Here is a 16,129-nt window from a genome sequence, read left to right on the forward strand (position 1 = left end):
CTGGTTACTGACCGCAGGTGTCACCTGTCAGGCTGTGGTGCACGTGTGCAGCAGTTTACGGATGCTGTACCGCATAGAATATGTCCGCACGCGCGTATGCTGCATGACCTCTAGGTGGCATGCACACCCCATTGTGCAGATGGGGACATCTGTTCTGTGTGGTCAGCACCCTCAATAAGACAATGCACCCATGTGCCATGTCTGCAGGTGGTTCTTGGCACAGGTGGCTGGTAAGGCTCACAGGTATGGCATTGACAGGGCTGTACAATGCAGCACCAGTACGGATGTGGTCACCCTGTGTGGTCAGTGTCCAGTCACAACACTATATCTGCATGCACCTCACAACAGGCAGCAGACATACACAGCCATTGTTGACATTGACATGGTGGTGACCACACATGTCTCCGCCACACGGAGGGATGACGGTTGCATGTACTGCAACTATCCACATCCATGCACCCTACACCTGAGGTAGGTACAGATCTCTACCATGGTGTACAGTGATGTGTGGCACGTGGCACATAGTCCCACCGCATCTGTGGCATACATGGGCACACATTCCCAATACGCACACATGTTGGTGCTAGGAATGCCACACCCGCTTATATGGGATAATGTGCAGGCGCGGCAGCGGTATGTAGTGCATCCTGTGTATTACCACTGTATCTGGCAGCTGTGCCATGACATTTGCACTTGGGAGGTGGTAGGGGTTACAGTGGCCAAGTGACATATGGTCGATGACGACGTAATGGCCGAGGGTATGCATTATGGCAGCCGCCATGTCAGCGTAAAGGCGACATAGCATGACCGTATGCACATGGCAGGGAGTAGGATGGTGTGTGACACACCTAGACCAGCACCTGCACACATGCATGTGGACAGGTAAGTTTAAACACATGGTGTACAATAACAGACCGCCATTCGCGGCTGTTACTATGCCACTCATATGATGGCCCCCATGGGATGGGTATGCATGTGGTAGGCCGTAACTGTGTTATGGACACTGACACTGCTCATGCACGGCTGCACTGTGCACAGTACACGTCACATGTATCCCCTGCTGCCATGCGTGGTATGCATTGCTACGTTGTGACATGTGTCGACATACATGGAACATGGACTGTGGTATGGTATCACAGCCGTCACAGGCAAACTGTACAAGGGTATGTGTCCCAGTGAACACTGCTACACCCTGTAGGGGTGCATACCACAGACATGTGTCCGCCTTCCCTTCATGTGTAGAGCATCATCGCAGCACGCCTGTGCATATGCATGTGGTACATCACAGGCTTCATATGTGTCCTGGCGCGGCAGTCCATGCACACAGCCAGGAAATCACATATGTGACATATCCGATGACATTGCTTCAACACCGTCATACAGCCGCAGCTCGGCAAAAGTGTCATATCTGTGTCAGGCCCATGGTATGTGGAGCACACCTGTCCATGTATAGCACCGGGTATGGGTGGACTACATCACACCTGTGGGATCATTGATAGTACATGTGTACTCTGCACCCACGGATCGACACCGCCACATGTAGTCTTGTGGACATATGTCGCTACATGCTGTTGCTGGACCATGAGGCATACTGCTGCACCGATGACATGGTGCTGGCATGGCAGTTACAGTGTTCACTGCAGTGGTGTACATGTAAACAGCCTGCACCCGCGGACGCCTCCAGAAGGTCATCTGTGTGTGTACGTGTAACTGCATGTGTCCACCCTGTGCGTGTGTATGGGTTTACCTGGCTGTGACTTGCGGTGTGTGCACTCCGTCTGCATGCCGGACGGGCGCCAGAGCACATACTTCACGCGGTGTGAGCATGGCCGGGTTAAGTTGTTGTGTGGGTGGACACACGAACGACGGGTCCACATTCTGCCTCCCATGATTTCGCACCATGTGTATGCATGTCTGCACTGTGCAGATTCTAAGTGTCTGAGCATGCCCAGTAAGCAGCTGTGTAGATGGATACACAGTACAGTGCACACCACACCCGTCTGTGTTGATACCCCGTGTGCATGCCTGTTTCCCCTTTGCAACCGCCACGTCTGTGGCATGGCCGGGTTGCTGTTGTGTGGGTGGACACACACGACGGTCCACATTCTGCCTCCCATGATATCGCCCCATGTGTATGCATGTCTGCACTGTGCAGATTCTAAGTGTCTGAGCATGCCCAGTAAGCAGCTGTGTAGATGGACACACAGTACAGTGCACACCGCGCCCGTCTGCTGATACCCCGTGAGCATGTCTGTCTCCCTTCGCGAACCGCCAGGTGTGAGGGCATGGCCAGTACACCATTCGGGGGTACAAACTGCAGTCGGCACCGATGTCTGCTACTAGGCATGTAGCCATGGCCAATGACATCCTGCATAGCCATGGTGACCATCCAGGTGAGTCATATGTGGTTGTTATGCCACAATGGCTGCCTACATCGCGGCACCGGATGCCCTCTCATAGGTATACTGTATGTGGTGCATCCCATATCCATGTCGCGGATGTACTGCTCCGTGTAGTTAGTTGGTATTCCCAACTGCAGCACTACGTGTTACTGTACGCCCACCTGGGATGGTAATACGCTGTGTGAAGCACTCTGTCTTCATTCCTATCGGCTGCCTTGCCTCTGCAGATGATATCACCCACCTAGGGTATGCCTCCTGACAGTGCTGTACTCAGTATCCGGTAGCGATTCTGTAAATGCATCATGCTGTAGTGTGTTCATGTAGGTAGGTAGGTTCGAGGTCTCTCGCCCTTCCCTGTGTGTGTGTGTGTGTGTGTGTGTGCGTGTGTGTGTGTGTGTTTCCAGCCGCCTCTGCGGATGGACATGCTTTTAGACGCTTTAACACACACCTTGGCTATTGCCAGCTATTCCTTTACAGATGATGTCACCACCTAGAAGTATGCTCTGACAGCCAGCTTGTGCCCAGTAATCCTGGGTAGCGTCTGTAAATGCATCATGCTGTAGTGTGTTCATGTAGGTAGGCATAGGTTCAACTCCCGGCCCTTCCCTGTGTGTGTGTGAGGTGTGTGTGTGTGTGTGTGTGTGTGTGTGTGTGTGTGTGTGTGTGTGTGTGTGTGTGTGTGTGTGTTTCCAGCTGCCTCTGCAGATGAACATGCTTTAGACGCCCGCAACACATACCTTGGCTATTGTCAGCTATTCCCTTAATGGATGATGTCACCCACCTAGAAGTATGCCTCTGACAGTACTGTGTTCAGTAATCCTCGGTAGGCTCTGTAAGTTCATCATGCTGTAGTGTGTTCATGTAGGTAGGCATAGGTTTGACTCCCGGCCCTTCAATTTAGGTGTGAGGTGTGTGTGTTCAGCCGCTCTGTGGATGGACATGCTTAGACACTTTGCAACACATACCTTGGCTATTGCCAGCTATTCCCTTACGGATGATGTCACCCGCCTAGAAGTATGCCTCTGACAGCGCTGTGCTCAGTAATCTCGGTAGCGCGTTCTGTAAATGCATCATGCTGTAGTGAGTACATGTAGGTAGGTGTAGATTCAAATCCCGGCCCTTCCCTGTGTGTGTGTGTTTCCAGCTTCCTCTGCAGATGAACATGCTTTTAGACGCTTCGCAACACATAACTTGGCTATTGTCAGCTATTCCCTTACGGATGATGTCACCCGCCTAGAAGTATGCCTCTGACAGCGCTGTGCTCAGTAATCTCGGTAGCGCATTCTGTAAATGCATCATGCTATAGTGTGTTCATGTAGGTAGGCATAGGTTCGACTCCCGGCCCTTCCCATGTGTGTGTGAGGTGTGTGTGTGTGTGTGTGTGTGTGTGTGTGTGTGTGTGTGTGTGTGTGTGCGTGTGTGTGTGTGTGTGTTTCCAGCTGCCTCTGTGGATGGACATGCTTTTAGACGCCCGCAACACATACCTTGGCTATTACCAGCCATTCCCACGGATGATGTCACCCACCTAGAAGTATGCCTCTGACAGCGCTGTGCTCAGTAATCTCGGTAGCGAGTTCTGTAAATGCATCATGCTGTAGTGAGTACATGTAGGTAGGCGTGAGGGTCTGACTCGCCCTTCCCCGTGTGTGTGTGTCTGCGTCTCCACCTGCCTCTGCAGATGAACATGCTTTTAGACGCTCTCAACACATACCTTGGCTATTGTCAGCTATTCCCACGGATGATGTCACCCGCCTAGAAGTATGCCTCTGACAGCGCTGTGCTCAGTAACTGCAGCTGCTCTGCAAGTTCATCATGCTGTAGTGTGTTCATGTAGGTAGGCGAGGTTCAACTCCCGGCCCTTCCCCGTGTGTGTGTGAGGTGTGTGTGTGTGTGGTTCCAGCTGCCTCTGCGGATGGACATGCTTTTAGACGCTTCGCAACACATACCTTGGCTATTGCCAGCTATTCCCTTACGGATGATGTCACCCGCCTAGAAGTATGCCTCTGACAGCGCTGTGCTCAGTAATCTCGGTAGCGCGTTCTGTAAATGCATCATGCTGTAGTGAGTTCATGTAGATAGGCGTAGGTTCGACTCCCGGCCCTTCCCCGTGTGTGTGTGGGGTGTGTGTGTTCACAGCTGCCCTAGTAGAGTGTAGTTATTTTAGATGCTTGGCAACACATACCTTGGCTATTGGTGGATATTCCTTTACGGATGTTGTCACCCACCTGGACGTGTGCCTCTGACAGTGCTGTGTTCAGTGGTCCACGTAGCACGTTCCATACCTGTGTCATACTGTTGTGCGGTTGGGTATGTGGGGGTGTGGTCAATCACCATGCCTGCCAGATGTGTGTGTGTGTGTCTATGCTCCCAGCTGCATGGGTTCATAGGGTATGGCTTTAGAGTTTCCGCAGAACACTTATATCCTGCCGCCATCCCTGTGTTTGTGGATGGTGAGACGCAGCTCGTGGACTGCCTGTGTGCCTGCTGTGGTTGGCGACCTCCGTAGCTGTTCTCCACGCACCCTGCTGTGGTGTGGTGGGTGATGCTGTGTACGCTACACTCACGGCCTTGCCACATGTGTCCATCTGTATCTCTCTCGTTGTATATATACATACCTATGTTGTGCTCATAGCGCTGCTCTTGCATGGACAGCTGTCTGTCCCATGTATCGCATATTTGCTCGGCTGACACATAGAACTGTGGTATGATGCATATCCTCTCATTGTCCATGCAACGTCCGTATTCCAGAACGCCCTAGAGACATCTGCTGGATATCGTGGCAGACAGCTATCCTTGCTGTACTGACACTGTACCGCATACGCCATAAACCTTGTGTATAATTGCCTGTTTATGGTGTGTGTATGTCTATCTGTGCTGTATGCATGGTCGTGTGTGTGTCCCGCTATAGCCGTCTGTGCAGGTGTCGCCACTATGGGTAATCCTTGTAGACCGCTGTTTCATGTGCACTTTAGCACATACCTGCAGACGTACTACCTCCCACGCAGCGCCTTAGATCACCACTGCCCTAGGCTATAGGGCTCCATGGCTTCACCACCACAACACATGGTGCCCCCATCCTGGTGTACCTACATGACATACCTACTAGACAGGTGGTTCTACTAGTGCGCTTTCCTAGGCAGCCGCAGGATTGGCATATGCCTATGGCCGGCTATGAGCACATCACAAGGCATACATTTACATTCAGTGTTTTACAAAGGCTAGGTTATAATACCAGAGGGGACCTCATCAACTATGCTTTAGAATGGATTGAGATGGATTATTAGGTGGAGAGTTGACCACACACCAGGGCTGACTGATGAAACACTGATTAAGCCTCTTTTGAGAAGCAGGTGGCTTAAACCCAAGTAACGGGAATGTAGTTTAGGTACAGATATACAGTTAACACACATTAGTCCACTCTTTCAGTTGTTTACCACTGTATTACATTGATATGATATACATATCTTCTGTATATATTGTTAGATCTTTGATTGATGAGTATTAGGCATAGTACAATATCATATAATACATGTTTTAATAGGATGTTTTGGAGATGTTAATATATGTGTGTAGTTAACATTGCGTCTGTGCTTTATATGCTGTGGTTAATTGTTCATTGTTTGCTGAGAAATTGACCAATGAAAGTGTAAGGAGGGATATTTAAAGCCTGGATGCTTTTATGTAATGTGTAAGTCTGACGGAGCCTACGGGTGAAAGCGCTTACTTGTCTATGAAGGAACCTTTGTATACCATTTGGGCACTGTCCTGGACAATTTCTATGTTGACTGTTTCATCTACCTATGTGTGTTTTGGATTGTGTGCCATAAGGTGCCAGCAGTTCTTTGATGTTGATTAGGCGTATTCCATGGTCAATTGACATTAATCCTATGAATTCAATGAAGGATGTTCTTTATAAGTGGGAATGCCATAGTTTAACCATCCTATGACCTTCCTAGTTGAAGTTGTTAGTGTGCCATTGGTATGTGTTCCACTGGTCGCCCATTTGTTCCGCAGTATGGAAGCGAGTGATCCCCATTTTGTTGCTGGCAGATTGAGTGCTGTGTACGGTATCGCACGGGCGGTCTGACTTTGTATGGGGAGTGTCTACTGTAGTCCCTATCTGTATTTCCTGTGTTATGCCTTACTGCAGCTGTGTAATTCCACCAGGTTTGCAGTTATGGGTGCCATCTTGGTCGTACGCTTGTCCATCCATGGGAATTGCCTACTGGACACCGGTATAGGGCTGTACACATTTCACACCTGCATTTAGCATTATCCGGTAGATGCTTTGCATTATTAGTGGGGAGTAAGGCATGTGCTATACCCACATCCCTCCCACGGGTCGGGACAATGGATTATCTGCCAAACAACACTGAGCCTCATTTCTGCATATCCAGGATCCCATGGCTGCAACCCTCGACGGTACTCATTACACATCCTTCATGTGTGCGGGACTGGGATGTGGACGCACTTCTATGGACTCGACAATCTGGGGATTTCTGTTCATATGTCCTGCATTTCATGGACACTTGTCATCAACCTTAAACACGCTGGTGGTGCATATGTCTAGCTGTGCCATACTCACGGCTGTCGCTTCTTCTGGTAGAACGATCGCAGCTGGATGATATTCCGTACGGATCAATTTTTGGGTCCTACAATGGACACCAATGTGCATATGTAAAGTGTAGAGCTTGTTGGACTGTGTCCATCTGGCCAGTGGTTTTGACTGCTGCTGTATGTTCCACAATCGCGGATGTCTGTTTGACTACCCATATTATGTAGTGCTACGAAAACCAGGTATTTCAAAACTGAAACCAAATGGTGTACATCCAAAGATGCAGGTTAGCAACCGCTTTAAATAATCCTCAAAAGTCACAATAGGAAATATCCGCCACTGTATTGTCAAAATAACACCACCAAAACATGTAGATCCTATTAATTCATTGAAGGATGTTCTTTATAAGTGGGAACGCCATAGTTTAACCATACTATGACCTTCCTAGTTGACGTTGTTGGTGTGCCATTAGTGTGTGTTCCACAGGTCGCCCATTTGTTCCGCAGTATGGAAGCGAGTGATCCCCATTTTGTTGCTGGCAGATTGAGTGCTGTGTACGCCGGTATTCGCACGGCGGTCTGACTTTGCATGGGGAGTGTCTACTGTAGTCCCTATCTGTATTTCCTGTGTTATGCCTTACTGCAGCTGTGTAATTCCACCAGGTTTGCAGTTATGGGTGCCATCTTGGTCGTACGCTTGTCCATCCATGGGAATTGCCTACTGGACACTGGTATAGGGCTGTACACATTTCACACCTGCATTTAGCATTATCCGGTGGATGCTTTGCATTATTAGTGGGGAGTAAGGCATGTGCTACACCAACATCCCTCCCACGGGGCGGGACAATGGATTATCTGCCAAACAACACTGAGCACCATTTCTGCATACCCAGGATCCCATGGCTGCAACTCTCAACGGTACCCATTACACATCCTTCATGTGTGCGGGACTGGGATGTGGACGCACTTCTATGGACTCGACAATCTGGGGATTTCTGTTCATATGTCCTGCATTTCATGGACACTTGTCATCAACCTTAAACACGCTGGTGGTGCATATGTCTAGCTGTGCCATACTCATGGCTGTCGCTTCTTCTGGTAGAATGATCGCAGCTGGATGATATTCCATACGGATCAATTTTTGGGTCCTACAATGGACACCAATGTGCATATGTAAAGTGTAGAACTTGTTGGACTGTGTCCATCTGGCCAGTGGTTTTGACTGCTGCTGTATGTTCCCCAATCGCGGATGTCTATTTGACTACCCATATTATGTAGTGCTACGACAACCAGGTTTTTCAAAACTGAACCCAAATGGTGTACATCCAAAGATGCAGGTTAGCAACTGCTTTAAATAATCCTCAGAAGTCCCAATAGGAAAGATTCGCCACTTTATTGTCAATATAACACCACCAAAACAAGTAGATCACGAGCACTTTCACCCGGTCTTACCAGGCATTTTCAAGTGTAATTAGCTAAAACAATAACTAAATAAATAATGATAAATAATTTAATAATAAAAATAATAATATGTTATTTGGACAATAGCTTCTGCTATTGGCATACAATGCTGTGGGTGGTGCCGGTTACCATACATATGGCTTTCTCAAAAGCCGACTTCACACTTCTAAACACTAGTGTGGTCTCCTTTAAGGCCCCTGAGCCAGTGGTAAACATTACTCAAGCCACCGAATCACTTACATATGCCTTCTACCAGCACCTACAGGACTGCATGGATCAGGCAATCCCTTACACAACTGTGAGTCTTTGTACCAATGCCAAGCATCCAGTCTGGTGTACCCCAGCCATACACAAGCTCTACAATGAAAGGAGGTAGCTACTACAAGACAGAGCAGAATCCTTGTAAGGTATGACACCCTTGCTGCTCATTATATGTAAAGAACTACAAGCTCTCATGACATCATCCAGGGCAAATCCGACAGATATATCACCAAGGACTCGACAGACAATCATACGGCCTTCTTTAGCTATGTTGGACACCTGGGAGGACACTCCGAGATATGCTCGGACTGGGTTCAGAAAGATGAGAACTTTACTGAACCTACACACATTGCCAACATACTGGCTGACAGGTTCAGTGCAAACATCTCCCCTCCCCCCCACATGGAGAGATGTCTGTACCAGAGGATTGTGGCCCCCAAACTTCTGTAACGACAGGTGGGACATGCTCTCTCCAAGGCAGTGAACACAGCATCCATGGGACCAGATGGTGTCCCGGCTTTGTACTCCACAAACTCATTGAGGAATTAGACCCACAGTTAGGACAGCTGTTTAATCTTAGCCTCACCTCAGGTAACCTACCCAAGCTGTGCCGCATGGCGACTGTAGTCCCACTTCACAGGGCAGTGCCTCCACTGACCCTGGTAATTACCATCCCATTAGCTTGACAAGCCTTATCTGCAAAGCCATGGGGAAGGATCATAATGGAACTCATAGATGACGACATAGGGGACTTGCATACTTTGCATCCAACCCAGTTTGGCTTGGTCAAAGGCAGATCATGCGTTTAAAACTTGGTTGACGTTTTAGGAACAGTCACCGAGGCCATTGATGAGGGTCAGGCAGTCCATACAGCCTACCTCGACCTGGCAAAGGCCTTCAACACAATACCCCCCTCAGGTATCATTGATAAACCCATCGGCTTGGATGTGAACCCGTACATCGCAGGATGGGTTGCAAACTGGCTAGGTGACACAACCCACACGGTCATAGTTGCTGGCACCATGTCAGACTCACAGCCGGTCACAGGCGGTGTCCCACGGGCTCAGTCCTGTCCACTTTTTCTGCATCTACATTTCCAAAGTACAAGCAAACACAGGGGGGTTATGGCTGACAATGTTTGCAGATGACTGCGAACTGGGTGCCATAGTGGGACGGACATCTGACACAGATATCCTTCAGAAGGGCCTCACAGATATGGATATCTGGTGCCAGGGACATGGCCTACAGCTAAATGCCGGAAATGCATAGTCATACCCCTTCGGGAAGAACAAGGTTACCCTAGCTGCCATATAGGTGGCAATCCACTGAGCACAGAGGGAGTTACCAGGATCTGGGGACCCAGGTTGTCAGTCACCATTCGCTCGACACACACTAAGCTAACGTAGTTAGGTAGACCTTCTACATTGCCCACCTGATCGTGCAGGGATTCACATCTAGATCAGGGGAGGTCATAGTCTCCTTGTACTCATCACTCATTAGACCTATGATTGAGTACATTGCCCCGTTCGGAAGGTATCTGACCCGACACCTGCAGCAGATGGGAAGGCCCCATAGGTTCATCACAAACGGATGCAGGGTGTCAGGAATTTGTGTTATGCTGCCCGACTGAAAGGACTCCTGCTCCATTCAGTCACATACCACTTGCTTAGTGGTGACCTGTGCCTGACATACAAGGCCATGTCGACCCCTATTTGATGACTATGCTTCACCTAATGGATCTACATCCCTCAGAACCACAGGGGCAGGTGATGTGAACCTTGACACGGTCATTAATAGAATGTGTTGGAGGACAGATTCATCACCCAGACACTCACTATGCTGTGGAACAACATCCCAGTATATGTGAGGCAGAGCACCTCGCTGGCCTTGTTCGAGGGTGATCTTGACCAATGGATGGGAGATTGCAGATATACCCCAGGGATTACTTCATTGTCACTGCTTGACAGAGGTACAGCAATATAATAGGCATTGTTATCTTCGGACTGGAGGGTTGGCAAAGGCAACATAACTATGGGCTAGGGTTATAGCTGCCCTTGGGCAGATAGCCTACTATGTACCTATGGACCTATGAACCTATGTTCATAGTTTGTCCCATTCACACTTGTCTATCCCCTATCCTCATTCGTATGTGTATATTTCTGTGGCACATGATTGAACTATGTATTACCTGCAGGTATGCTGTGTACAGTGCACATACGTCACGGTTGATTACAGTGTATCTGGGTACCTACCTCTGTGATACTGAGGACTACCACACATCCTTCACAGCATTACATGCATATGTCCATACTATTATTTGTTGGCCTGTGGGGGGTTGTTAGGGAAATGGTTACACGTGTCCCTGTTTGTGCACGCGTCATGGTGGTCTTTGACCAGCCTCCGTTGCTATCGTGGGATAGACGGTAGTGTTGGTGTGCCGGTACATCTGTGGGGGGTGGGGTTGGCACATGTTCCTCTTTGCAGGGAGCCCCATCCTGGACATTTGTGTCATGCGTCAACACTTGGCACGTGCCATATGTCCTGTGCTATTCCCACAGTCATGTATGCCTTCCTGCATTACTACTGCATGTTACTGGCAGTTTGTATCTGGTACGCATGTTTATTATGTTGGATAGCTTGGCCTATTCCCATGCTATGACATACCCATTCATCCAGGCATATACATGTTATTCCATCCTTAGCATTGGCCGTGGGTGTTTGGCCATCCGGCAACGCTATTGTCAACGTGGATGTCCCACCTTCACCTTCTGTGCATGTGGCACCCTGTTGGGGCATCCTACTTGGTGGGCAGATGTTCCGCCATATGTGTTGTGTTTGACATGTATGCATAGCTAATGATCAGTACGGTGGCTGAACATACTGCCTTGTCCAGATGTGTACAGTTATGGCACCGTGGCGTGCACGCCTATGGGGTTTCGGCAGGTCCATACCACATGCGGGATGTACACATTCTGCCGACACATTCACATGCAGCCATTTGGATATCAGTACCTGAGGTGGGATGTTAACATGTGGGGTACATATTTGCCCACATGGCACTGCCTAGGACAATACTTCTACTACATTTCAGGTATACCCATTGTGTAGGTAGCTGCGCAAGGCTGCTAGCTTGGGTGGACGGTCATACATGGGTGCGGGTTACGGCTATGACAGGGCTGTTGTGTATTACATTTGCATGCATGGGTTCTGCTTCTGGATATTACGCTTAGGCATACGTCGCCCTATGTGTATGCACGGGCACGTTGTTGGGTGTAGTACATGCTGCTATGCACATGTTTGTCTGTGTTTAGGTATCTGGTTTCCTTCTGGTTGTTATATCGACACGGCTGCCCGCCTGTGTACTCTCACTACTGCTGGTGACCATGCCCATGTGGCTACTTGTGTGTAGGTGGCGCTGACATGCTGCGTACACCTTTCACTGGGTATGCCCACTGACAGTGCATTGCGCACGGACACGGTATTACGATATCCTTTGTTCCTTGGACGGGTACAATTTGGACTTCGTGGGTTAATGTTTGGTTCTCCGCTTTGTGAATGGGTACTATGTTGCATACTCTGCGACGCTTCATTATCCACGGACCCTGGCTGGTGTGGTTACTATTGCAGGCGGCCTGTGACAGTCAGCACTTTAGGTTGCTCATCGCCTGCCGGCTTGGCCACGCCACGGCGCATCCTACTTGGCTCAAGACGCGTTCTCTGCACTTGTCTGTGGTTGCAGTGTGCACTCATTACTATGCATATGGCGCTGCTATGCCGATTATACACTGCACTGCCGGCGCAAGCCTTACACCGGCCTTGCGCCGAGCTTCATGAATCCCGGGGACTGTGTGTATTCCATATTATAAAAGGCATCCATCCTATGTATACACCACAAATTATGTTACCGAAGCTTTGTAACAACATGTAAAGAAAGCTAGATATTAAATGGAAGGCTTGCAACAACAATGGTAAATGTTTTTTCCTCTCTGACAGTTGCATTGAGTGCCATGGGTGTTGCTTCATGGTGAAGAATGACCAGAAGAGAAAACAGTTTGGCTGTGAATTACCAGATGCTTTCCTTGAAATTACTTTGCAGTGCCAGAAGTAATCCTGAAGATGTACCTATGCAGTACCAAAACCTTACCAGTCCACCTAATTGTGGATTACACTAAAAATGGAAGATAATCTGGGCTTAGTTGCAACCATTTAGATACTGAAGAATATTGTCAGTGACATGAATTATGTGTTTATGTCTACTTAAAGAACTTAGTGTAAATACAATGGAGATGAGCTTACAGAGAGTCTTTGGTGTATTTACATGGTGAAATATATTTATATGTATGTATGGATTCACTTCATAACACTGAAACTTCATAATACTGAAAATAACAAAACTTCATAATACTGAAGACCAAAATACTGAAAGCTAAATATTGAATACTAAATATTGAAACTCAAAATACTGAAAACACATATTATAAACTCAGCTTAAACAACATAATCATAGCAATTTCTACCAATATATGCAGGGGGCAAGCCCCTGCACTGCACCCCCATGGGAGTGTGCTCACTCTGTTAATTATATATATATCACTCCTAGATTGCACTTAACTACACCATGTGCAATCTTGGAGTGATATATTTAATTAGCAGGGTAGGGGTGCAGGGGCTTGCCCTGCATATATTTGGTAGAAATTGCTATGATTTATGTTGTTTAAGCCGAGTTTATAATATGTGTTTTCAGTATTTTGAGTTTCAGTATTTTGAGTATTCAGTATTTTGAGCTTTCAGTATTTTGGTTTCAGTGTTTTGAGTTTCAGTATTTTGATATTTCAATGTTATGAAGTGAATCCGTATGTATACCTATTAGATACATATATATATATATATAGAGAGAGAGAGACAGAGAGAGAGACATATAGAAATACAGATATATCGGTATAGACAGAGATCGATATAGCTATAAATAATAGATGTAAATATTTCATCCAATGGACTGAATGCACAGCTGGTAAACATTTTCTGTTAAGTCATGATTCGACTTATTCCAATTCTTACTTGGCTGATAGAAAGGAGCCATCTTTTAATTCTGTAAACCTGAAGTATAGTGGAATGAGAATATGCCTTTTCTCTTGTGTTGCATAATCTTCAACCTAGTATATATAAAGTAGCAAGGTTGTGGAGCATTCAGACGTCCCAGGTTTGAATGTATGGTGTGTGAAACTGTATGCATGATAGTTATTGCTTTTTTTTTTTTTTTTTTTTTTACAGTGTGTGTGTGTGTTTGTGCCTGTATGAGTGTCTTTTTATTGTTTTTATGTCTGTACTTGCATGGTACTGTAAGATGAAGTGTATGATTAATGTTTTTGATCAATTTTGTGTTGAAATTTTGCTAAATAGATATACATACACACACAACACACACACACACACACACACACACACACACACACACACACACACACACACACACACACACACACACACACATATGGCATTTTATTTAGTATTTGACAGTAAATATTTCATGCATGCTTCATGTTTGAGCACATTTTCAGTTTGCTTTTTCAGGAACTTTTAGTGGACACAGGCTTGTACAGAAGTAAATGACTTTGTATTGTACTTGAAATATCTTCCTCTCCAGAAGAATTTCACAAAGCATACCTTTTGAAACAAAATGATCATGCAACTTAAATGAAACAAAGCACTTTTGTATTGTATTCATAATTCACAGTCCCATCTTCATTCTAAAATGCTTGCAATTCAATTGCCTTGCTGCTGGTTATTAAGTCTTACTGCTAGACTTTTGTCCCAGCAAGGAGACAAGCCTTTTCTTTTGAGTTTTCATCTCAGGCTTCTGCCTGTTTCATTCTCTAGAAACACTCAAATCTCCACAAAACTTCAAAAAAACACAAACGTCTTTCACGATAAGGAAACCAACAGAAAGATAAAACAAATGTCTTCTTTATTAAGACTTCTGGTACCTCGGCCATCCACCTTTAGGGAATAAATACACCAGTGAAATCACTTCCTTTTATACATCAAGTACCCCAATCAAATCACCACTTAGCTTCCCAATTAAATAATTCAATAATTAACTAATTAAACAGTCAAATGTATGTACAAACATCTTGAAGGGAACTAAATCATCTCAGGCTTTATACAAAACACAAAAATAAATACAATGTTTTCCCATTTTCCACCCAAAACATCCTGGTGTATAGCCCTAAAACCCTAGCCCAAAGGTTCCTGGAATTCATAAATTCAAATGCACTGGAACAACTAGTCACCTCTCCCACTAGGGGAGATAATATACTAGACCTGATCATCACAAACATGGGGACAAAATGCTCCACACCGGAGGTATACCCCTCACTAGTGAGATCTGACCACAAACTAATCACCCTGGATATACATATCCCACCTCCACCCCCAGCACAAAAGACCACAGAGAAAAACTACTCAAAAGCAGACTTCACTCTTCTTAAGACTGAGATGGTATCCTTTAAGCCCACTGGGCCAGTGGATACCACATCCCACAATGCTGAATCCTTCACAAATGCTTTCTATGGACATCTCCAAGAATGCATGGATCATGCAATCCCAAATAAATCCAAGTCCCTCTCCACCAAAGGCAAGCATCCTGTCTGGTGGACCTCAGCCATTAACAAATTGTATAACAAAAGAAGGAAGCTACTGCATGACAGAGCAAAATCCCATAAAGGGAAGACATCCCTGATCAACACTAGCAGAAAACTACGTTCTCTCATAAAAACATCCAAGGCCAACTTTGAGAGAAAATCGCTAAGGACACTAAAGATAACCACAAAGCCTTCTTCAGCTATGTTAGAAACCTGGGCGGAAACCCTCAGATATGCTCAGAGTTAGTTCACAACAACAAAAAATACACTGAACCCACAGATATTGCCAACATTCTGGCTGACAGATTCAGTGCAAATTTCTCCCCTCCCTCACCCCCAAAAGAAGAAATACTTATCTCAGCTGAATGTAATCTCCCTGTCATCTCAGATGTCCAGGTGAGAGCCGCCCTCAGCAAAGCTAAAAACACAGCATCAATGGGACTTGATGGCATCCCGGGTTGCGTGCTATGTGAACTCCAAGAAGAGCTAAACCCGCACATAAAAATGCTATTTAACCTTAGCCTTACTACAGAATATGTACCTGAACACTGACGTACAGCAACAGTGGTCCCACTCCACAAAGGGGGTACCTCTACAGACTCTGGGAACTACCGCCCCATAATCTTAACCAGCCTGGTCTGCGAAGCTATGGAAAGAATCATTATGGAACTCATAAACAGAGACATTGGGGACCTACAGACACTTGACCCCACCCAGTTCGGCTTTGTAAAGGGCAGATCCTGGCTTTTGAACCTGGTTGACTTTTTTGAAACAGTCACTAGAGCCATTGATGAGAGTCACAAGTGGTGT

The sequence above is a fragment of the Protopterus annectens genome, chromosome 8.part0 (genome assembly GCF_019279795.1).
Source record: "Protopterus annectens isolate FY-2018-M chromosome 8.part0, PAN1.0, whole genome shotgun sequence".
Taxonomy (NCBI): Eukaryota; Metazoa; Chordata; order Ceratodontiformes; family Protopteridae; genus Protopterus; species Protopterus annectens.